Consider the following 26,871-nt stretch of genomic DNA (forward strand, 5'->3'; position numbering starts at 1 on the left):
CAGAAAAATGGAAACACCTGTAGTTGGCAACACGTCAGATGTATGGGTTGGCAGTGGTGTCGTGGCGCCCGCAGCGCCGGACCGCTGGTGGTGGTGTGTTAGTTCGGTCTCCATACTACGTCAGGCGCTGTGGAACAGCAGTGTCCAGTGGCTGCAGCAGACGGAGGTAGTGTAAAATGGGAGACCTTTCAGATTTTCAAAGAGGGCAAATTGTTGGTGCGCGGTTATGTGGAGTGAGTGTGACGGCAGAGGCTAGTGTGTTAGGTGTGTCTCGTGGGGCAGTGTCGAAGGGGATGACGGCCTACACAACACACGGGAAACCACATCGCGGAAGCGGAACAGTGGGCGGAAGAAAATCATGAGTGACAAGTCACGCCGGGTATTAAAGCGCATTGTCACGCAGAACCGTCGTGCCACTACGGAGCAAGTGACGGAGGAACTTAATCAGCACCTCCCCCACCCTGTTTCGACAATCACAGTCCGCCGCGAATTACATGACATGAACTTACGGGGTCGTGTTGCACGGGCCAAACCGCTCATCAGGGACCATAACGCTTTCGCACGCCGCAAATGGTGCCGCGACCATGCAACTTGGACCGTTGAGGACTGGAAACGTGTGATATGGTCGGATCCAACCACGGTCATTCCCAACCACGGGCCGTGTTTATGTGTGGAGAATGCCCAAAAAAGCTTATTATCTGCAGTGTCTCCGCCCAACTGTGAAACATGGCGGCGGCTCGGTGATGCCGTGGGCCGCCATATCATGGTTTTCATTGGGTCCTGTGGTCACACTTAGCGGACGAATCACTGCCAACGATTATATCGCAATTTTAGGAGACCACTTGCATCCTATGGTCCGGATGTTGTTCCCGGACAATGACGCCAACTTCCAGGATGATAATGCACTCATTCACACAGCTGGCGTTGGTGCAACGTGGTTTGAGGAACATCGGGATGAAGATCAACACCTCCACTGGCCCTCCCAATCCCCAGATCTCAACATAATTGAACATCTGTGGTCCGTCTTGGAAACACGACTCCGGCGACGATTTCCACCTCCATCCTCTCTCACAGAACTGGCCAATGCCCTGCACAAGGAATGGTGTAAAATTCCACTTGCTACCATTCACGACCTCTATGCCTCCATCCCACGTCGCATCAAGGCTGTTCTGAAGGCGAAAGGTGGCCCGACACCATATTAATCTGGTAAGTTGCAATTTCATTCAGGTGTTTCCATTTGTCTGATCACCATCTGTAGTTTCAAATGCAGATAATACAATTTGGTTTGTTCATTCTGTTACTTTTTTTATTTCAAAACATCTGTTACTTTTTTTGAACAGTCCTTGTACAGTTGAATAATCAAAATAGACACAAAATAGTATTGAAATACCAATTAGCGTACTTAGAAATCGTTTATATTTTATGGACTTTGTGATTACTCCTAGCTGCAGACGAAAACAAACCGGAATCCTTAAGAGGCCTTATCTCTGCGAAATTAAAATACCGCTAATTTTACAGTAATTACGTGATATCTTCAAATTGATAAAAGAAAATCAAAATGTGGAACAAGATCGCCCTAGACAATATTATTTTGCATGTGGTATCGTTATCATGAGTCACTTAGTAGCTTTCCGTTTACAGCCATTTAGAAACGCGAAAATAAATATCGATTTTCTAAATGGTTGGAAATCAAATGCAGATAAGTGAGTCGTGGTAACGGTATCTCATGTAAAATAATATTGTCTAGTGCGATCTTGTTCCACATTTCGATTATCTTGTATCTATTTGAAGATATCACATAATTACTGTAAAATTAGCGGTGTTTTAATTTCGCCGTGAGAGGAGATTACAATGACATCTACCGGAAAGACATGTAAGCAACAACTTCAACAGTACTATTTGGCGGAATTATACAGAAACATAGGAAAATGTGTATAATCATCATTTTCTTTTTTTTTAAAAAAAAAGTACGGTTAAACAGAAGTTTAACACGAGTATACTTGGGATTTTATATTGTCGATAAAATTTAATACCCGAGTATTCTCGGGTTTTTATGTTAAAAGGTTAAATCATTACGACGTATTTATTAATTTATTTATTTACAAAAGTAGTATAGCGTCACTGTTGAGAGGAAACAAACAATAGATCCAATCTGCTATTAAATGGTTCGTATGATTTTATTCAGTACATAAATCAAAAATTACTCCAGCAGAATAGAAAATATCAATTGCATAAAATTGGCAACAAATGTCATAAATTTTTAACGCCACAAAAATTTCGATTTCCTCGAAAACTACGCATGGGAATTTATCTTGAAGTATGTCATTTTGTTCATCTCGATGTGATATATCGATTGATATACAGTTGATTCAAAAATACCAAAAATTTTGAAAATTAAATAATTTTATGAAAAAGTTATTTATCTCATTTAATAGTAAAAATAATGGCATTTTAGAATATATATATATATATATATATATATATATATATATATATATATATATATATATATATATATATATATATATATATATATATATATATATATACGGTAAATTTTAGTAATCAGTGGCCACTGACTAACTGATCACTGGTTTGGCAAGTGGCCACCGGTTATTATTTGGTACCAAAATGATCACCATTTTCTTAGGTATTGATCACCACCAATATGATCTCCTGAGATATGGCTCCCCGAAATCAATACATTTTGGCCAATATCTCGGGAACGGTAAGTCATAGAGAGATCATATTGGTGTTGATCAATACCTAAGAAAATGGTGATCATTTTGGTATCAAATACTAACCGGTGACCACTGGTTACTAAAATTGTACTGTATGTATTCTAAAATGGCATTATTATTAAGTATTAAATGATATAAATATATATATATATATATTTTTTAATTTTGTTTTCATGAAATTATTTAATTTTCAAAATATCTCGTTTTCTTAAATCACCCTGTATGTATTACCCTTTACACAATGCCATACTAAAACGAAAATTAAAGTATAATAGTTTATCATTGTTTTGGGATAAATATCATCAAGTCTGTATCCACGGGGGGTCTATGGGGGCCGCCCCCCTAAAATTTTCACGGTGTGCTTTGCAAACGAACTATAATATGGTGATAAATTAACATATGGATGGATCGGACCCCTAACTTCTACCTGCCCCCCTACATTTTTCAGCTGGCTACCGTCCTAAATATCATTCACGACACTATACCAGGCGCGCACAAACAAATTTTTGTATGGAGGGATCCAAACTTTAGGAAGAGTCCAATACTACTTGCCAGGACCGGATCCAGGATTGTCTGAGGGGGGGTGCACCAATAACCAATAAAATAACCAATCAAACTGAAACTCTTCAAAGTGACATGTGACAGTATTATTTAGCCCTGGCACCGCTGATCCATAGAACGGAGGGGAGTGTATTTTAAAGAGGGCCGCAATTGGAATGGAGGACAAAATTGTCCTTCTCTTCTCCTGCCTTCTGTTGTCTTTCCTACTTTAAAAATAAGTTAAACTTGCTTTTGAAGAGCTCTGCTTTCTTTTAAGCTCCAAACGGAAACATGATGGCAGAAAGTTTGGGAATGTGTTGCTATTTTCACTGCTAGCTTCTCATTTTAGATAGTATATACTTACAATAAAAGGGGGTGCATGTGCACCTTTGCACCTCCCCTAAATCCGGCGCTGCTACTAGCCATTAGGTCTATATAGCATTGAACGTGTATTATTCTGCACTCGAAAAGAATTGTAAAATACTTCGACCTATATTTTCAGGAAATAAATGATAGATTGTTTTATAAGGGAAGAGAGTACAGGTAAAGTGTAAGCAGGCTGGTAGCCAGCCGAAAAATGTAGGGGGCGGGAATCCAACCATATTATAGTTCATTTACAAGCCTGCCGTAAAAATTTTAGGAGGGGCACCAAAGATTTAGGGGGGCCGAACCCCCTAGACCCCCTGAATACGGGCCTGGGTGTAAGATCAAATTTTTATGCTACATCAATCATTTCCTTGTTAAACAAGTAATAGTTCTATTGAGAAAGTGTACAAATGGATGTTGAGTTAGGAAGTTTTTTTCGTAAGGGTCTGAACTTGGTGTACCCCCACCCCGTGAGTGCACCCCCTGCTGTATACTATCTTATTGATATTGTCATATTGAAATACTTGAATACTGTATATTTCCTTAGCGATTTCCGCTGAATATTATCGTACAGCATGCATTCTAATGTTTACAAAAATATACTCGTTTTTTTTATTTTCTCAAAAACGGCGCATGAGAATTCATACTCACTAGTATCATTTTGTTTAGCTGAATGAACTTTATCGATTATTATATATTTCGTCTTTTAACTTTTAGATAATTTTGTTTTCCATCCAGTACTTACTGTGCAATGGTGTCATGCAATGGCGTAGCAAAAATCTTCTTTTTACTACGCCACTGAGAGTGTGAGGTATGTGCTTTTTGTGATGACTATACACATAAGCCTTTACTGATCAAATAGAGCTTTTTTTTCCTATGAAGATGTTTACACGTAAGAAAGCTGATCTTGGCAACCAAAGCAGATTTTACGTGATCTTTCTCAACACTGAACTTCGAGTATCTTTCATCATTAATGGAAATTCCTAAGAAGGCATCCTTATAAATGATTTAAGTTACATCCTACCCCAGGATATCAAACGTGACGTTAAGGAAATAACGAAATTATCTCCGCCAGATGGCAAGCTCCAAGGACGATTGACGGGAGGCGACATCCCAAGAGCTATCTCCAAGACTTTTCAGTATTTAAAATTGAATGACAAGAATCTTGGACAAGGAAGTGAAGGAAACTCCATAAATCATTAAAATATTAAAATTAGCCCTAATGCACTTTACCCCTGAATAGCTTTAGAATTTTATTTACGGTTTAAGTACCGGGTGTATCAAAAGTTTGGGTCGATAGGCTAACTTCGTTATGAGTACAGATACGAAACAAGTAGCTGTGTCACGTGTATACCACTTGAAGGAATTTGGTCTCAAATGGCGTGAAATATTTTCAATTCATGTTGAAACCACAAGTAATAGTAAATTTCTACTATTTCTGGTTTTTGTCAGAGAGATTAGAATAGAGATGGAATATACAGTTTCTCGCTATTACGTTTCTCACTCTAGGGATAAAAGTGACGGGGAAACGGGAAGGACGCCGTCCCCTCACCTTCAAAAAATATATACGGCGTTCTCCCGGTTCCTAAAAAAAATTACAATGGACAAAGATAGGCAGGGGACGGCGTGACTCATCCCGCTACTTGAAGTTCCCCTACATTTTCAGATCCACTTTTACTCCTGGATCAACTTTAAAACCGGAAGTGGTTGATTTTTGCTACTTCTGGTTTGAATAGAAGGTTAAGAGAGAAGATAGTGTACAATTGAGTCCAAAAAAACGCTTCTCCTTTTTTTATTAATTTTGCTCTAGTAGGTAAATATTAAAACCGGAAGTTGTAGTAGATTTCCATCACTTCCGGTTTTCGGAAGACTATAGACTTACGGATGGATCAAATGTATCTTTGGGGCGCTTAATCGGTTGAAGAAAGCTGCTTCTCGCTTTCTTTTTCTATTTGACCTCTATAGCGATTTCAGTGGTTGATTTTTACCATTAGCCAAGGATGAATCATCTTTATCAGCGAACTCGATTCTTACGATTTGACCCTGTCATCCTGATTACTAGGGAAACAACTCAAAAGCATAAAAAGCATAATGACATTTTACACATATGGTTGGTATCTTAAACGTGGTTGTGGTTGTCTAAGGGTCCAGAAGAAACTAATTTTAAAAGCATAATAAAGCATAATTTGAGAAAATAAAGCATATAAATAAAGCATATAGTTTAAAATATATAGCACAATCCTTGGAAAATTCTGTTTAACTGCAAGTTTAACATAATGTATTAATATTTCTTTTAAAACCAATATTTACAATGCAAAAACATTGAGAACATAAGAATAATGCAACAATGAAAAGCTTATTTTTATTTCTGTAAACTTTTCGGTGTAATCCTTTGAAATGGAGAAAAGAAAAAAATGAAAAGAAGAAAACTTCCCGCCAATGATGAATAAACAATAGATTTCTTCTAAGTATGCACAGTTATGAATGATGGTTCGAAATGTAGAAAAAGTACACAAGAACTTCATATTATATTGTTATGTGTACGTACCTCTTGAACTTGAGAACTTTTTGTATTTTTATGGTGGCATCTTTTACTTTCCCTTTCTGTATATATGCACCTCTAAGACCCACACAGGTGATTAAAAAAAAAAATGTATGACTCGAGTAAAGCATATCTCTTTACAGTGGATTAAGTAGAAAGTTCATGAAATATGAAAGAAACTGGTTGCATAAAATATTAATAAATAGACCAAGATATTTAGAATATTTAATATATATTAAATATTATACCTTATACTCGATTAATGTAAAACAATGATTGAAATTAAGAATATAGCATAATAAAGCATAATTTGAAAAAATATAAAGCATAATGTGGGTTGCTCTACTGATTACATTTGCTTCTGATCCATCAATTCGTTCTTGATTATTTTTTCTTTCTTCCGGACGAACAGACACACGGACAGAGTAGATTATAAATATAAAATTCAAAGTGACTATGTTTCTCACTTCATATCTCTTGAACCAATCAACCGATCTCGATCAAATTTTCAAATTAGATTAGGTTCGGACCTGGGATAGCTCATATCATTTCACTTTGACGATGCAACTCAAGGGAGCTGGACACGGAGATAATATAAAAATGATCGAAAATGACCGATATTAGTGTCAAATCTAGAGTTTTCGTGGTCGCTGAGATGAACAGTGACACTTCCGATGCCATTTAAATCCAAAGTCAGCTCCGCAACTTGGGGAGGGAGAGGGGGAAGAGAGAAATATATAAAAATAATCGAAAATGTCCGATATTAGTGTCGAATCCATAATTTTCGAAGTTCTGAAGATGAACAGTTACACTACCGATGCCATTCAAATCGAAATTTAGCCTTCATTAGTACTCCTAAGGGGTATGGTGACTCTCCCTGTGCGAAGAACGGAAATACTGGTAGTATACGTATAAATGAGTTTTTTTGTAAAACAAACACCTTAAAATTGAAAGAATGGAAAGTGATAGAAAACAGGCGATTTTCATTCTAAAATGGTGGAAATTGTTCCAATCGCACAACCCGTCTAAGACTTCAGATTTGTAAGCTGCTCTATGTTAAATGAAAAACAATGTTATCAATGCAGTAGGGTGTAGTTCCCTTGGGTCCTTGCCCACTGCTGCTATTCTAATCTTTTAACAACCGATTCTCTGTCTCTCTCTCTCTCACACACACATACCATATATATGAAAATATAATCACTTCCCGAAAATGTCTGCTCTCATGTTTCCATTTGGCCTTAAAAGAAGGCCAGGTTTTCCAAAATTAATAGTTTAAGTCGATTTTCTGAAGATTGAAGGAAAAGGATTCACCGAGAGGAGACGTTTAGCATTTCCAGGGTAATTCCTTATTCACACCACGGATGCATATATATATATATATAATGTGTATGTCTGTGGTCCCACCAGAAAAGTGCCATATTTTGAGGAATTATAGTATTGGTCATGACAAGAAATCGATGAAAAGACCACTTTATTTTGTCACATTGCTTCGAAGGTACATCGAGAACTAGTGAAGACATTGGAGTCGTTCAAAAATGTGTTGCAGATAGGAAGCACACGTAATATGCATTAGGAACCGTTCACATATTACATAACGTTGTTTTTGATCAATTTTATACCCTTCCTCTCCTTTGTCATACTTCGTAATGCAAGGCTGAACCTCTCCCTCCTTTCTTACGTAAAGCTTTTTGATTTTTGTTTTTTCACCAATTTTGTTTATTTTGGGGATGATAACAATTAAAAATTTTAATGACAGAACTTTTCATTACAAAATGTTTGTATTTTGAATATGTTTGTAGTGTTTTTCGCCAATAAATCAAAGTATTAGAAAATGGTAGTGCCGTAACGATATTTTAACCCCATAATGTTGTTTAATTAACCAGTCTTAATTCTTTGAAATTCCATACTGTCGTTTTCCCAAGGAGATCCCACCCAACCTCTCAGGTCACCGATTATTGACAAGGAGGAAGTGCTGCAGAAAGATGCAGGTGAAACAGGATCTAGGGAATTGAGATTGACCTCTTTTTTCTGGAATCCAAGATGCTTCCTGTATTTGAAGTTTCCCAGTGTCGACGATACAAAGAAGTTAGTTCTCTTCCCCGTAGATAACAGATTCGACGTGGCTGCACACGTGAAAGAGTAGGGACATCTCTTTTGTGAACAAGCTTTCAGCCATCGTCTCTGGAATTCAGTTTACCCCTTTTCTAATTCTTGTTGTCCTAAATCAATTCCAGAATGCGAATAAACTCAATTTCTCTTGGAAAAATCAAATCTAAAGATTTAAAAAATTAGTATGAGATGAATATCCGATGAATTCGGTTTTCAATATCTTATTTTGCTTGGATCGTTCTGTCGCAGAAAATATTACTTCACGAAAAAGAGTTCTTCTGTTTCACATATGAAGCCCCTTGGAAGAATAGAGTGGGTAATGATTCAAATGAAAAGTTTAAAATGTGTTCTCAGAAACAGCGATACGAATGGGAACGCGAGGGCATTTTCAAGTGTTAGTTATGATCGGTAACAACTAACTCCAGAAAAGCGTTCGCAAGTGCATTGCGGCAGTAGTCACAAAACAGAGCTTTATTGTATTGTAATACAAGAAGGTTTCGTCACCGGTCATGCTAGTGTCTAGTAACGTCTTCAAATCTTTTGTGCTTGATTCAATTTATACAGACTGTATGTTCTCAAGTTTTCAAAACAATATTAATATTTATTTATAAAAATGAAAGGAACTGAATAAAATTATTTGTTAAAAAGATTGCATATAAACCTGAGAATAAAAATAAAGATTACAGAAAAAAACACGTTACTAACGAAGATGTTAACTTCCGTCCTCGTGTCATAATTCGTAACGCAAGGCCAAACTCCCTCTCCCCCTTTGCCGCGTTACGTAATATGCGGATGACCCCTTAGATGTGTATCACATTCATTACACACAGATCTCAGTATCCCGGACAAAATCCCGGAATTCATATTCAAATTGCTATCTGACCATTCAAATTTCTGTCTGCCCATTGAATTGAAACAATTAAAAGTTGTTTATTTTCACAATACAAGTGAGCGGGAAAAGTACAGAGGTGTTTTCACTAATTTGTTTGGCTTCTTTCTTTCTCTCTTGGTTAAGTCATGTATATGTGTGTGTTTATGTTTGGGTATAACAAACGGTTCTGCGAACTCGAAATATTTTAACAACCGGTTGTAGCGAACCGATGCAAACTACCCAAATAGCACCACTGTCCTTGCTACAACAACAATACATCATTGTTGTGAAAATGATTGTAGGTATTTAGCTTTCCTCTCACAACAATGTGCACATACCGGTGATCTGTTAGCCCCCATGTTAGCAAATTTGATTGGAAGTGAGCCAGATAGTTTGATCATCGTTTGATCGCCAACAATTATCGTTTGATGGCCACGTGTATTGACGTAATACAAGTAATTATGTAGGGGGAATTATAGGTTAGCCTCTTAGCCAACCATGGAACTAAAGTTGATCAAACAATAATTGTTGGCGATCTAACGGGATCAAACGACGATGAAACGATCTGACTCAATTCAGATCAAATTTGGTTCGTTGGGGGGGGGGCAAACAGGTTAACCTGTTAGTCCCCCTACATAATTACTTGCATTATGTCAATAAGCGTGGCCACCAAACGATAATTGGCGATCAAACTCAATCAAACGACGATCAAACTATCTGGCTCAATTCCAATAATTTGCTTACATGGAAGGGCTCATAGGTCACCGGGTGTGTACATTCTTCGTGTCATTTTTGAGACTCTTTACGTTCGAAGAGGCTCTAAACTGGAAACGTTGCTTTTTCATTTAACATAAAACGCCTTGTCCAGTATGGATCTGAAATTGATATGCAATTAGAAAGAAAAAAATTCACAACTTTAGATTGGAAACTACCTTAAAAAAAAAAAAAAAACTTCGTTACCTTTCCATTTTTTCGAATCTTGACTTAACTCTGTTGGCCTCTGACCATGGACTTTTGATACATTTCGTGTAATAATCATTTTTAATTGCATATTCTATACGAGGGAGAGTCAAAAATTATCTACACTTTTGTCACAACTTGTCTTACATTGCGCACTTTGTCTTCTGTTCTCGCATATTTTATTGTTATACTATTGTGGTAATGCTGTGAAAGTGTGATCTTAATTCCTCCAATTTTCTTCCTTCTGTTGCAGATATATCATGGCTGCTACATTAGAAGTTTGCACCAAAGAAGAACAATTTGAGTGATGATCCGATTCTTCTGGTCGGAGGGTGTCAAAGTGTCAGACATTCATCGCAGACTATCATCGCAATATGGGAGAAATGCACTATCACGTAAAACTGTGTTTTTGTGGCTCGAGAAGTTTAAAAGTGGTCGAACAAGTGTAACGCATGAAGAGGGAGCAGGACGGCCATCAACCATCACTACAGATGACAACATTCAGCAAGCTCGAGAGATGGTTCTGGCGAATAGGCGAATCACTATCGATGAGGTAGTATCAGCTTTGAACATCAGTAATGACTCGTTCCATCAAATCATTCACGACGACCTCGGTTTTCATAAAGTCTGTGCATGCTGGGTACTAAGAAAGCTTACTGCAGAACACAAGCTCACTCGTGTTAGGGTCTGTCAACGCTTACTCACTCGCTTCAACAACGAAGGTAATGCATTTTTAAGCAGAATAGTCATCGGCGATGAAACTTGGATTCATCACTATAAGCCAGAATCAAAGCGCCAGAGTATGTAGTGGAAACACCTTGGATCTCCGACGCAGAAAAAAAATCAAGACTGAGCCATCCGGAGGAAAGGTTAAGTTAACTGTGTATTGGGACTGAGAGGAGCTCATAATGGCAGAGTTAATGGAAAATGGAAAGACGATCAACAGTGCGAGTTATAGTGAAATGTTGGAAAAGAACCTGAAGCCGGCAATTCGCAACAAACGCCAAGGTTTGTTGTCGAAGAAAGTTTTGTTGTTGCATGACAATGCACGGCCACACAAGGCTTATCATACTATTGAAACCATCAACAACCTGAAATTTGAGTTATTGGAACACGTTCCCTACAGCCCAGACCTAGCTCCATCTGACTTTCACTTGTTTGGGCTACTCAAGGATGCTTTGCGTGGTTGCCGATTTGCCTCAGATTTAGACGTTCAAACTGCGGCACAAAAGTGGCTTCACGACCAACCGAATTTTTTTTATTTGGAAGGAATACGTTGGGCCAAGTGCATTGATAAGGACGGAGATTACGTAGAAAAATTATTTGAATTATAACTCGAGCTTCATGTAAATAAACTGTAGAATGAAAGGTGTAGATAATTTTTGACTCTCCATCGTATATTCCTATTATTAATTATTTCTTTTAAATCTATTATAATAACAAGATTATAAAATATTTTGTTCAAGTCTTCTGCTATTGGAGAATATATCATCTGTTGAAGTCAATAAATAAATAAATAAATAAATAAATATGAAAAACATGAATTTTTACTTAGAACATAACTTTCTAAACTAAATATTGAACACAATATTAAAATAATATAACACTTTATTCTCAGCACTGCTCTCAGGTATGTAACGACGTTAGTTTTTTTTTGTCTTGTAAGAAATGTTATAGACTTGTATTATAGATAAAATGAAATGAAATGAAATCTTTGTTTTACGTCCCATGATTATGCCGGTTAGGCTAAAGGAGACGGTGATGATGAGAAATGAATGAAATGGTGGAATGGAGAAAGTGGGAAGAGGAAACCCACACACATGGTGTTTGTCTACCACAAAGTTAACTTGGTGCGAGCTGAGATCGAACCAAGGATCCCATGTAAAAGAGGTGACCACTGAGACACAACGGCCCCAGGCTTGTAGATAATTCATCAGATTTTAGAATACTGAATTTTTCACACATGGGTTAATGGTTTATAGGCAAATTAGAAAGAAAATTGAATGTTTTGTTCACATACTTATCAGTAAATCATTACTTTCACTACGAGCGTCAAAGTAGTAGTCAAATTTGGATCATTCGTTCTGTACCACTGCCCACTTAATTGTCATGACAACAACGATGATACGTTATCTGAGATCTACCATTATTATTGGCAAGGGACAGTAAAAACGATCCTTAACATTTTTTTTTTTTTTTTTTCAAAATAAGAAGTCCCAAGTCGTCATCATCAGAACGCTCAACTAGCGATGCAGAAGTTTACTTTGGCTTATTGGATGGTTGATTTGAAGTTTCACGTCTCTTCGAGCACCGGTGTATCTAAAACTTAGGGAGCAGTGCTGGGCAAAATAGGTAAGCAAACATATTTGAAATACAAAATACAAAATAGTATCACAAAATGTATTTAAAATGCAAAATATAAAATAGTTTTCAGAACTGTATTTAAAATACAAAATACGTATTTCAAAAACATTTGCAAAATACAAAATAGGTATCACTAACTTTATACATAGTCCGCAAAATATTTGTATTGACTATGGTTCATATATTATATATAGTTCTTTGCACTAACCAACATCAAACACTTCCATTAGGTCTACATCAAACACGATTCTTTCATTTAAGGAAATACTTATTCGCTCTCAGCAGCAATTGTTTCTCGAACATTTTGTAACTCATACTCATTGTGTTGGGTCTCATAATGAGGTCCCCAAATGAGAAAAGTCGCTCAACGCGGCTGCTGAACTTGGCACACATGTATTGAACTTTTTAAATAATTTAAGAACGAGAGGGCACTTCCCCAGTACGCACAGTGAAGTATCTGAATCCTCAAGGTACTGGAGACACTGTAACTGAGAAGCATTGTTGGACGCACATGTATGCGCCTTGTGATCGCTGGTGTCTGATTCGAACAGATAATATTCTTCATCAATAAGGTCATCTGCTTCCTCATTTGATGGTACAGTCTTGTCAGGCGAGTGTTCATGGCGAAAATTTTCCATAAATGTATCTTTCATAGATGATCTGTTTTCCTTGGGAATCCATCTAAGTTTAAAAAACGAATGAGTGACAGAAGCAAGGATAACATCATTTACTGATGACTCCAAGGTTAAATATTCATGGAATCTTTAGTCCATGCCCTTTAACAATGTCTTCACTAGCAGATTACAGTACTTTGATGAACGTAGTTCCAGTTCTTCCAGAGCTTCCTTCATGCGAATAAGTTCTGGGATGAGCTCGCCATAAAAGAAAGAGTCGATGAAGACCTTGTGCGTCGGCTCCATACAGTTTAAGTATTCGTCAGAGCCGTAGCTACAGATTTTAGCGCTCGGGGCGAAGTGGAATTCGGCGACCCCCTACACTCATCTTACCAATATTGAGCTGAAGAATATGTTTATTGTTTGTATTTAAAATCCAAAATACAGTTTGGCTACTTATATATGTTTGAAATTATTGAAGTTACTTATTTTTTAATGAATGAAATATATATATAATGCGTATATGTTTTGTATGTAAATATATCGCACAACTAGATACCTATGCACGAAAAATATTCTGGCGATACAAGCAGTTGATAGAAAAAATGATTCCAATAAATTCATGTCCAAATTGGAAGCACTTCATATGTCAATGAAAAAACAAATGGTAGTGAGCAGTCTTTGAAAAAGACGAAATTCGTTGGATTAAATTCTGACCACTTGAGCCTCTATTCTACAACTGCTTCAAGTTAGAAAATGTTATTATTCCAATTGTTTACCTTCATTTTTCATATTCTCGCGCAAACAGCAGTTTGCGCGTGTGTCTTCACTCATCTCATTTCCATAGCCTATCTTAATTCTCACCGCCGTGATTAATCCGGTTGGGTAGAAAAGCGTAATTAACTAAGTAAACTCATCACTATAAAAATGTCAAACATTTATTTCAGAGTTTGACCATTTCTGATTTTGAAAACCCTCCTGTGTATACTATAAGTCATTACTCGGAACCTTGTAGTGTATATCACATTGTCATTAACAAATCATTTATATAATTTTCTTTAAGTAAGAGTAAAAACTTGTTATAAGTCTTATTGAAATATTTTGGGTTGCGAGCGGAGCGAGCAAGAAAATTTTTAACATCTCTTTCTTTACAAACCGGCAACAATATTGATTTAATAGGACGCCAATACTTTTTCGGAGCGACGCATATTTTGTCATTTCCAATATTTCTCCTTTCTTCTTGCTCGTTCGGTGCCCTCTTGCTGTCAGCGCCCGGGGCAACCGCCCAGCTCACCTCCCAATAGCTCTGGTATTCGTCCAGAAATTCCAACTCGTTATCTTTAAAAGTGGGAATACCCAGTACAAGGCATGCATCATTTAACTTACTTTTTATGTTTTGAAGCTTCATTAAATTATCAAAGTAAGAATTCCAGCTTGCACGACAAGGTATTGTGGGAAACACATCAACAATATCTTTGAAAACCTCGCATGATTCGATTGCAAGTTCCGCAACAGCAAGCAATGGCGCCGCCACGTAATGATTATAACTGTTAGTTTCTGGTATACTGTGTGCAGGTTCGTAAACTGCGTAATATTTTATTGCCAAGATCGGAACTATTTTGTATTTTGCATATTATGGAAAATAACAAAATACACTACAAAACCTATTTCAAATATAAAATACAAAATAGTTTTTGAAAAGATATTTAAAATATAAAATACAAAATGGTATTTTGTATTTTAAATAGGTATTTGAAATATATTCATTTGAAATAGGTCCCAGCGCTGTTAGGGTGAGATCTAAACCACATGAGCTCCAACCGGGAATTGAGCCCTGGTCTCCCACACTCAAGGCGCGTACGAGGTAGCTCTACAGGGAAGTTTATCGTTTAGGTAGTGACCAAACCTAGAAGGATGCCCCGTCTTGGTGGAAGATAAAATTTCAAGTAGTTAGCATTCTGTTATGGGAACAGCTACAACGTCAACATATTCAGGTAACACTTCTCCGTTAAGGTGGATCACTATGTGTTCTCAATGCTACGCTAAATGCTGCAGGTGTAGTGCAGCGTTGCCAGATAGTGTCAAGTGTTCACTGATACCACATAATAAAGAAAGTAATCATGGATTTCTGCATGGGTACTTACTGGAGAAACACAGGCTAAATTTTACATTACCAGTGTTTAAAATTCGTTGCAAAAATTGTTTCGATAAAAGCAAAGCATGTATTGTAGGATGTATATTTCAAAAGCAAAAACTTGCTATAGGATTCAGTTACCTCCTGATTTTTTTTTTTTTTTTTTAAGTAACAGGATCTTCTGACGACTTAATATACAGTTCTTATTATTATGTTATTACTAGCATCAATTATCCGCTTCACTGTGTTAAATTAAAAAAAAAGTAATATGTATCGTTAATCAGTCACTTTTTACTATTACTAAAGCACTCCTTGATATTGGTCATTTTCGATGATTTTTATATATCCCCTCTCCTCCCTATGTTGCAGGCCACGGCATCGGAGTTGTCATTGTTCATCTCAGCGACCCCGAAAAGTATGAATTCGACACTGATATTGGTAATTTTGATTACACACACACACACACACACACACATATATATATATATATATATATATATATATATATATATATATATCCCCCTCCCACAATTTCTGCGGGACTAAGAAATCTAAATCCTAAATCCGATTTTTCACACAGAATAGCTCTCTTCTCTCAAAATAACAAGTTGAGCACGAGATTCGATAAGTATTTCAGTTTTTCTTCCACATTTTATAGTATTTGCACGTTCTTTACCCTAATTTACTAATTCACCCGAATGTAAGCAGCATGATCGCGTGCAACACATCATACCCACAATTGAGGAGTTTGATGCAATAAGGGCGTAAATCTTAAATATGCAGTTAGAGAAAAACGATGTTGAAAATTTATATAGTGTTTTTTTATTTTTTTTATTTTTTTATTTTTTTACATAAAGCAACGTAATATGCAGTATTTTATTCCGATATTGAGTTGAAATTTTGACAGGAGACGAAACAAGCATGGTAAAAGTCACTGATGCGTTTGATACCTTGCTTACGCCCTTATTACATCAAATTCCTCAATTGTTCGTTGTAATAAACACACAACTAGTGAGAAGGTTTCGCAAAACACCGCTAGATGTCGTTAAAGCGAGGCATCACCAGATAAAGTGTTAGGTTAGCTATCTGTTTGTCATTTATTCGTTTACTGCAAAGTAGTTTTTCCCAACAAATGTGTCTCAGTCTTAGCAAGATTTTTGTATCCTTTTGTGAACAATGTTGTTTACTTTACAAAACGACACCAATAAACACGTTTTTTTAATAGACAAGATGTCTTTTAATTGAATAATTCTGAAAAATCGTTAGTGTGCTCAGACTTTTGACAATGACTGTACATAATTACAAGAATTATATCATGAAAACAATTTTTACTAGGCCTCCAATAAGAAAGTGTGACCCCAATGAAATAATCCTGGCTAGGAAATTGGTGTAGGAAGACAATTCGGTAGTTAACGATACCTGGCGATCATCTACCGCATTATAGATCATTTCTTCAAGAGATATGTTTAAATGATCCGTCATAGTTGATTCTATAACCTCTGAAAAGTTCGTGTTAGTATGGCAACATTGTGCGAAATTATGGAATACTTTGGTACACCATAACAACCATGTTTTGCATTGTAGCTGTGTAGTGATCTACTTTGGAACTTGTAGCTATGCTTATCATTTTGTGGTTTTTGTATTTCCAGTAATGGATGCTGCTGAAGAAATTATCAGAAGAGAATTGCTTTGCAAGAAAAGGGAGTACGAAACGTGAGGTACAGAAAATATAAAGACAAAGTGCAAAAGCAAATACGTCGCGAGCTGGTAGATCTATACATGATAAGACTTTCAAGGCAGTAGGGGTGGGGTTCGATCCTTGGACAAGTAAGTTTGTGGTGGACAACATCGTGTCCGTGGGTTTTCTCGAGTACATCCGTTTTCTCCAACATTCTCATTCCACTAATTATACCATCATATTTCACTTCCCTTAATTAGCCGTCTCCCTTAGCTTAAGGAGCATAGTCATGGGACGTTATATTGAAAGATTTCATTTCATTTCAAGGCAAGTTCTATGGAAAGAAATGTTTCAAGAAATTTAACTCTGATGAACTCAAAGAACTATTTTAACTTGAACAGTAAAACAAAACAGGATGCCGCCATAGATTAGTGTCTAAAAAAATTAAAGATGCAAAGAGAACATTGTTACATGATGAACTCGTACCCAACATATATAAATGGAATCTTTAAATTTTACGTCCTACAATTATACCGGCTAGGCTAAAGGAGACGGTATGATGAGAAATGAAGGAAATGGTGGAATGAACAAAGTGGGATGGAACGGGAAAAAACGAGAAAATCCACGCACACGGTTTTTGTCTACCACAAAGGTTACTTGGCCATGCACCAGAGAACCAAGGACCCCATGCAACAGAGGTGAGCGCTCTACCATAGAGCCACCGCGGCTCCATATATATTGTATTAGCGTACGTAAAATCGTGTGTTACATTTGTAAATCCTGTAGTTTTTGGACTTAACGTACAGCAAACATATAACTGGAAACGCATGTTTTATAATACTTTCTGTATAAGTGTTCCATCTATACGTACTTTCCGTATGAAACAATGTAGGCGGTCAGGATCTCACATACAAAAGGACGTATATAACATATAGCTGACGAATGTAGCTGAGGAATGTAACACATATATGTATGTAATATAAGGAAGACTGTTAGATATCAGACATCGTGCAACGCATGATGTAACATCTAAAGGCAGTGCCTATGTACAGTCTGCAGCAAAAAAAAAAAAAAAAACTGCAACATGTGCATGTAAGTTTATTGCGAAACTACGCTTAACATCGCAGAAAATCAACATAACGTCTCAGTGGCTCGAATCTTCCAGGAGAAACCTCGCCGTCCTCCTTAGCACACTTATTTTGGAGCAAAAGGCCTCGTCATTTCACAATAAACTTACATACTCATGTTGCATGTTTTTTGCTGCGGAATGTACCATACGGATAACGTATCCTCAGTACTGATTTCTGTATAGTAACCATGAGGATTCCGTATATTTGTACAATATATCGCTGCCCGGAGAACGAATTTCTCTCAGTGTGTGAATCTGGTCCAATCCCATACGATGGTATTAATCCAGCAAAAGCAAAAAATGTTCAAGATATTCTAGTTTCATGTTTCCCATGGACAAGAACTGGATTGAATGTGTTATGCAGGAAATTTTAGTAAATTCCATATAAAGAAACTTTGCACTTTCAGATTTCTTTTTATTGCGTTCATTTCCTCTTCTAGACATCGCAGGTTGCATTACACTATAATTTTTCGGTTTAGTTTGTGTTCTTTGGAAAACAAAGGCACTTTGAGCATTGTTACAAACAAAATATGTTGTTATATGTTGACAAGAATTACTTAATAAGAACTTTATCTAAGTGTTCATTGTGTTAGAATCACTTTCAATTGATTAACTTCAAAAAATCTATTAATTAAAAGTGCTACCAACTTTCAATTCTGGTTTTTCATGGAGGTAAGCCTACTGGTTGCGATTGAAATATGAGGGAAAACAGAGTCCCAAGAAAACTCATAGATCGACTAACTCATATGATCTAGATCGAACCAACGAATCCCTTGCGCCAGAGATAACCCTCCACCACTGACTATAAGTCAGCGATCCCTCCATCTGAGATAAAGGATTGCTGTTATACACATTGACTTGTCCAAGTTATAATAGTATAATTATCAGGCCATTTCTAAACGGTATACCCCGGCACACTAATATGCAGCGACGGAACTACAGGTGTACTGGAAGAAACTAAAATGCATGCTTTGTAGAAAAGTTGATAATGTTTATCTTACAAAATAGTAGCGATAACTGATTTTTCGTTATTCGATAGTGTAGTTTCAGTACTGTAGGCAGCAAAATAACTTAATACTAGCTGAACCTGCACTCTCTGTACAGCGCATCATTCACATATGAGCATGAATCTCCTTGTCATTCCTCACAACATCTGTACAGTCCCTTTATAGACCAAGTGAAAGACGTCTTGATAAAAATTGGCAAAGGATACCATAAAGGAGAGACTTTTTCGATTACATTTTTCAATATCTCGCACCGTTTGCAAGATTTGAAGCTACTTCCGGTTGGAGTTTCTAATTCATGTAGGACCAGTGTTTTCTTTCTTCTTGCATGCAATATGTAGTAAGCAAATACATTACACACACAATTAATTATAATGTCAGTGATATATGGTGTTCGTTGGCCAAAACACTCCAAACAATAAAGATTCATCTTAGACTGGAGAAATGGTTATCTTTCGTTTTTCATTATAATTTGGCCATGAAAGAAACGCCTGAGAGATATAGAGTTCCTGTATACAATTATGTGGTGTTGGGATGCATAGCTCGTAGGATATGATTTTTTTTTTAAATTTTAACATTTCCAGCGTACCCAAAAAACTGTAATAAAGAAATAACGGCCATGTTTCTTTTTTCAAATATTCAATCAGAACTGGACAATCTACACAAAATTTGGAATCGACCAGTGAAAACTGCACGTTTCTAGCACTTGTGGTTTGCGAGATCTCATTGTCGAAAGGATTGGAAACAAACATATAAACCTAACATTTTAATATACCCCTAATAAAGATCAAGTGTACAAAAAAAATTAAATAGTTATTTTTTTTTTAACACTAGGTAGGCTTACCATCACCCGATAATTGAGTTTGTTCGTATTTGTGGACAATTATGAATGATTAGATTCGTCACTGAAGGTTTGGTAACAGCGCACTGCGAGCTTATTGGCTGACGCCAGAGGCCAATTCGGGTGACGCGAAAGTACGCCGAAAACTGAAAAAAGATTGAAATCGATGCACTCTCTGATCCGGAAAGGTCGATATAGACTTCAAGAGTGAAAATGTAGTGAGGGTTTAAAGACCGACTGGGTAGAGCTCCTGACACGAAGTAGGAAAATTTATTTTCTTTCTTTCAGTTTAACGACTCACAATTGGTGGAATGAGAATGTGGAAAGAAATGGGAGTATCCCAAGAAAACACATGAACACGATGTTTTCCACCAGAAACTTATTTAGCCGGGAATCGAAACCATAGACCATACGCACCAGAAGTAAACACTCTACCACTATTCCACCTTGGTGCCCGAAAAATTGGTTTTAATCCTCGTAATAGTTTCTAATGGAGAAAAATAGACATTGGCGGAAACCTCAATTTTCTGATATTTTAATAAGAGGGCGTTCTATATGTAAGTAAACACGTTAATTAGATTCGATTTTTTTTAATTAACTCTCGCAGAGCGAGAGTGTCACTGTCACTGTTACTGTCTAGTGTCACTGTTAAGAGAATTCAAATCACAATAGATAAGATTTCTTGCTTAAGCGTCCTTACATTTTTATCTACAATAAAGAAAAAAGTAATCTGTTCGTTCAGAATAAAGACTTTGAACTGCATTAGAAGGACATGCTTTTTAACGCAATATTTTTATTTTTATTTTGTCTATTTTCTACTAGAAGACTTCGAATCTAAATTTATTCTAAAGCATGGGATATCGTTTAGTTCGATTTGACCTACTAGTTCATATACATCGTGTATGTTCTTTCTTTGGTCAATATCAACATTATTGTTAAACTAGAGTTGAAATTTAAAGAAAAAAAATAATTAAAATTTTGGGCCACATCTTCTTTCAATTGTGCTAATTATTATAATCTAGATAAAGTGTCATATAACGAAAAGCTTGACGATAATATACGTCAGTATCAGTTTCATTTTAATAGCTGGCCTGGTTATTGTCCAACATTTTTTTTTAATTTTTTCGAAAACTACTCATAAGAATTTTACTCATCCATAAGATTTTATTCATTTTAATAGAAATTTCATCTCTGGACACTTTTTTTTACGTTAAAGGTTAATATTATTTTAGAATTTTCAAATTTCCGGACTTTTTACCGTAAAGTTACCTTGCTGCATCACATATATGAGAAATAAAGGGGCACTATGGCTTATGGGTAGAGTACTTACCTCTGGTGCATGGGGTCTCCGGTTCAATCCTCAGCCAAGTAAGTTTGTATTGGACAACATCGTGTCTGTGGGTTTTTTCGGGGTATTCCCGTTTTCTTCCACACTCTCATTCCGCCGATTCCTCCATTGTCATTCACTTGCCTTAATCACTCATGTCTCTTAGTCTAAAGGACATGGCCGTGGGACGTTCAACTGAAGAATTTCATTTCATATCATATCTGACTTATGTTTTGTTTGTTTTTCACGGACAGAGTTTATAATAAATGCTGAGAAAAGTAAATACATAAAAGTTCGTCGGGATCGTAGTACTGCAAATTATGGATGCGTTAAAATATCAAACAATACTTTCGACAAAGTCGTTACTTTAAAATATCTAGGATCAATACTAACAGACCAAAACCATGTCCACAAAGAAATTAAATGTCGTCTAAAAGCAGGGAATTCGTGTTATTATTCAGTTCAAAATCTCTTGTAGTCGCGAATTCTATCGAGGAATTTGAAACTTAAAATATATAAAACGATAATCATGCCTGTTGTTCTATATGGTTGCGAAACATGGTCGCTTACTCTGAGGGAAGAAGATAGACAGAAAGTATTTGGGAACAAGATCCTGAGGCGAATATTCGAACCCAAGAGGAACGGGAATGGGGAATGGTGGAAACTTCATAACAAGGAACTATGTAGTTTCTACCTTTTACCAAACACTGTTAGGGTCATTAAATTTAGAAGGCTCAGGTGGACAGGTCATGTAGCAAGAATGGAAGAAGGTAGGAACGCTTTCAAAGTTTTAACTGGAAGGCCAAGCGGAAAACGACCATTAGGAAGATCTAGGCGCAGATGGGAAGACAATATTAAGATGAATCTCTTAGAAATAGGAATATAAAGTAGAAACTGGATCCAGTTGGCTAATGATAGAAATCAGTGGAGAGCTTTTGTGAACGCGGCATTGAATCTGCGAGTTCCAAAGGCTATAGATTTAGAGTTAGTACCTATTCATCGTAGTATTTAATAATGAAGGCTTGTTTCTGTATAGAGGAACATTCCTGATTTATTGAACAATAAATACTAGTAGATTGAGAGTATTATTATATGGATCGTCTATTTACACTATAAACCGAAGAAGTTAGCTCAATAGTAAGACAGACTGCTTTGTTTAAATTGTAAACTCTAGGGTTCAATCCCCCATACATCGGTCATTCTTACTCTTCGCTTTTTCCGCTTTCTCATTCGCTTCTGGCAAATAAAAAATTTAATTAAACACTTCGTTCTCCATTCATGCCCAATGAAAATTAATAGAAGGAGGTGACAATTGCTGTCATAAATTAATATGGGCTTTTTTTAACGTATTTTTCAAAGTATTTAAAAATTCAAAGAAAAATATGTAATTTGTTTTCCCATAGAATTTCCTAAACGGCCACCAGTATATATATATATCTAAGCTCGGAGCTCAACTCTTGCGCTGAATTGAGCTCTAACTGAAATATTGAGCGCGAAAACGTATGATTGCGAGCCTATAAAATTTAATAGCAAGTTAGACCCCGAGTCGGAGCTAGCTCGAACCGCCAATATGATTAGTGAAAACCGACACTTGTGACAAAATGTTATAAATGCCATATTTTTATTATTTTTTTTTTCTTTAAAGCAGAATCGTGAGTAAATGCTATTTATTGTTATCATTAGCCATATTTCCTATTTTGTGATTCTTTCTTAAGTTTTGTTCACGTTTCTACCGGAAATACAGAATCTTTCTCTTGAACGTTCCACAATTATGCTTGTTAGTCTAACGGAGACGGGTGATTAAGAAAACTGAATGATGACAGAATGTCTGGTGGGATGAGAATGTGGGAGATAACAAGAGTACCCCGAGAAAATTCACGGTCACGTTGTTGTCCACCTCAAACTAACTTGACCGGGTATCAAACCTGGGACTTCACGCAGCAGGGGTAAGCGTCTTGCTCTAGACCAGCCATGTGCAGCAAAAGCCGTCGGGACGCTCTCGGCCCACTGAGCTCTTTAATCCAGCCCGCCTGACTCGTTATTGAAAATGAATTTCTTACGTAATCTTTTAAACTGAGTTGAAAGTTTTTTCTTGGATATGTGACGTCCGCCTTGAAAATATCCTCCGCATTGGAACATCTAGTGTAGAGAGACCGAACATTGGCAGACTGGTCAAGTGTACCAACAAAATGGTAAATAAATAGATTTTTCTGCTTTTCTTTAGTAAGAAAATATTTTGATTACCCTTATAATAGTTGTTATGTTCCTATGATAGTGTACTATGAACGTTCTTATAGACTCTTATATGGCTTTTCAGTCTTGTGAAAATGAACATTATCTCTTACGGCTCTAAACACCAGCACGTCCTCTGTGATTGGCCCACTTCCTGTTCCAACTTGCACAGGCCTGCTCTAGACCAACTGGCTAAAGAAGTTCGATTCTTTAATACGAGAGAAACGAGTTCGTTTCCCGGTAGGGGCTCATGTGGCCCAAAAATATGTATACACCCCTGCACTAATCAAGTATAAAATTCTAGTTTACGGATTTATATGCTTCTACTGTTCCGAGCTTAAGTTATAAGTAAAAAGACGTTAAGAACAAATAAAGAAACTAGGTCTACCTGTTTGATAACAATAAAAAAATTATATAAAATAGAGTACGGGACTGTATACGTGGAAAAAGAAGTTAAAAATCAAGCTGTATTCACTACACGAGTCTATAGTAAAATTTCGCTGATTTACTGCCAACTGTGCTGTTACTGGATGATTCTAAAATTATATTAATGTGTAATATTAAAATATTACTTGTTTTTAATGTGTTTTGTTTTGATTTGGTCTAATTTAACGTCACACAATTATGCTGCTGGGCTAAGTGAGACGGTGAAGATGATAACAACGAAATAATTGAATTAACTAAAGTGGGACGAAAGGGGAGAACCCCTGTAAAACCGACACACACGTTGTTTGTCCCAGACAAGACGCACTTGGCGTGAGCTGCAATCGAATCAGTGATCTCATACATTAGAAATGAGCGTTTTACCACTCAGCTACCGCGGCCCCTGAGAATTTTGTTTGGTAATGAAGTAAGTTATGACTCATTGCTAATCTTATTGGCGTTTTAATTTCTCTGTAGCGAGGGGGTCTCTTCTTCGATCCATAGCCAAGTAGGCTTGAGGTTAATAACATCGCATCCGTGGGTTTTCTCAGGATATTCCCTTTCCCTCCCACATACTCATTCCACTAATTCTACCATAATTATTCATTTGTCTTAATCATCAGTTCCCTTTAGCCTAGCGGAAATAATCATAGGACGTCCAACTCAAAGATTTTGTTTCATTTTGTTTGTGTTTTGTTTTAATATCCACCATTACATCCTAAATAATAATTTTGTTATTGATACTTTTTTGAACTTTTTTGCGTCCTTTTTCAGCAACGAGGCTATATGAAACACGTTAGGATTCGGATTCGGATTTAGATTTCTGAGCTTTCAGCATCTACGGCCATGTTAGCATGTCACGTTTGAGTGATGACGTCTTTCGGCGAGCACACTATCCGGGGAAAGGGACGGAGGGAAGGATTGGGGAAGGAAGGAAGCGGCCTGGGACCTATGTTAGATACCACCCCGGCATTTGTCTGGTGCGAATGAGGAAAACCCAGGAAAACCCCATTCAGGATGGTTGGCCTGAAAAAGCTTTTACACTCTTTCGACCGAGTGCCCCTACCGGGAATCGAACCCAGCACCGCTCGCACCGAAGGCTAGAGCTTTAGCGACTACGTATATGAAACACGTACCTACAGTTGAAAGTGAAATCCGAACTACCATAACGCGATCAAATTTCAGTGCTCCACTATTGGCACTCGAAGCCGAGACTCCGTGCATAACCACTAGAACGACGATGAATGCAATAACAATTTCACTGTATTATGCATTGCTGTAATTTTACAGTAATTTTATTGCTGTAATTTTACATTGAAAATACAGTATAATTAATTATTATTACTTATCAGAACTGTATGTAGAGAGACGTTTAGCTTTATGCAGTTATACCATTAGATTAAAGCATTCAGGTGGAGAAATGACAGTGTGTTGAGAAAATATAACTGTTAGAAGCATGTTTATGGACCGCAGAGTCTACACGCTATTTCTGGTGCTTCATGCAACCAATCGTACTCCCCAGAGGTGAAAATTACAAGTAAAATGAAAACTTGAAAGGGTCGCCGCTGTGCTTTATAAGCTACAAAAGTCAGATAATGAATGCAGATGAATTGGATGATGAAATAATTTTGGTGTAATGGAGCAAAGAAAGAAAAAATTAAAAATGAGATAGGCCTATTTCAGTTTAACGTCTGACGATTAGGCTAAGGGAGACAGACGATTCAGGCAAACGAATGATGATGGAAGAATTGGTGGAATGAGAAAGTGGGAGAAAACGAAAATACTTCGAGAAAACCTACGGAAACGGTGTTGTCCACCACAAACTTACTTCGTCGGGGATCGAACTAGGGAACCCCCCACGCACCAGAGGTTTAGCGACTCTACCACTGAGCCACTGTGACCCCCGGGAAAGAAACGAAAAAATCAAAGAAAACTTCCGCACATGATGTTGATCATCAGAAATTCAACGTAACATTTGATCGAACCAGGAGTATTTTCTATCAGAGGTGGGCGCTCTACACTGAGCCACTCTACACCACTTCTCTTTAAAAGACGGTAATAGTTACAGAACGGTTATATCCTTATGAAACCAATGAACACACTATTTGTTCACTTGGTAGGATTGATCCTTTCAGCACCAGAATTATATGAGACGTGATGCTACATTTTAAGATCTGCTCCGAAGCATGGTAGTAGGCCTACTTTCAAATTTCGATGCTGTGCCATTGGGAATCAAACTTCGGACCCCGTTCACCAAAGGTGCGCGCGTTACCCATAGACCAGCAAAAAGGACTAAAGTATTTCTTTAGTACAAGTTAATTTAAGGATTTCTTGATAAAGCCGGATCTCCATTAAGGTAACTCCAAAACTTAAGTGTCTCTCAGTTTAATTCATGATGTTGCTATTATCTCTAAAATCTGTATAAAAGAAGGGGAAAAAATGTTGACTACATCTCGAAGTACTTATTACGTAACCTTTTGTGATTTCGCGTTGACATTTTCAACCAACTCAACGAACTCCAGAATACGAAGGTATAAACATTCTACTTTGTACTCACCCTGTCCGTGTACATGAACTGTTCGTTCTTGGTCCGTCCGATGCCGTCACTTACTCCGCGGTGACTCTGCGATCCGTCCGTCGGCCGGAGAGCGCAGAGAAGAGACGATTTGAGCGCCCTCTCTCCTGGTTGCCCCGGAGACCAGAAACACTACCATCAGAATCCCGAGTGACGTCACAAAAACAGATCAAGGTAGGTAGTTTGCATGGAAAGTGAAGGATCTGTCTTTGATATTCCGGCCGAATAACTTGTCTAAGTGTTGTCTCGGCGTGACATTGCACGACTGCCGAGGAAATGTCCGGTAGGATTAAGCCATTCGTCATTCATCAGGGTAAAATCTCTAAGCGGGAGAGAGGGGATAAAAAAAGAAAAAGAAAAGAAAAAAATAGAGAAATCCTCCAGACTTCGAAATGAGATGAGTTATTCTGTTGTAGAAGAA

At 37.1% G+C, this 26,871-nt stretch overlaps 1 protein-coding gene across 1 annotated transcript in view; it reads right to left on the reverse strand.

Moving 5' to 3' along the window:
* CngA (Cyclic nucleotide-gated ion channel subunit A) overlaps window positions 1-26,586 on the reverse strand; it is a 415,321-nt gene extending 388,735 nt beyond the window's left edge. The window contains exon 1 of the mRNA XM_081727288.1: window positions 26,433-26,586. The gene's annotated coding sequence lies outside the window, so the exon portion shown is untranslated. The remainder of the gene's footprint in view (window positions 1-26,432) is intronic.
* Between the last annotated feature and the right edge of the window lie 285 nt (window positions 26,587-26,871).

This window comes from Thermobia domestica, chromosome 10 (assembly GCF_964235325.1).
Source record: "Thermobia domestica chromosome 10, izTheDome1.hap1.1, whole genome shotgun sequence".
In the NCBI taxonomy this organism is placed as follows: domain Eukaryota; kingdom Metazoa; phylum Arthropoda; class Insecta; order Zygentoma; family Lepismatidae; genus Thermobia; species Thermobia domestica.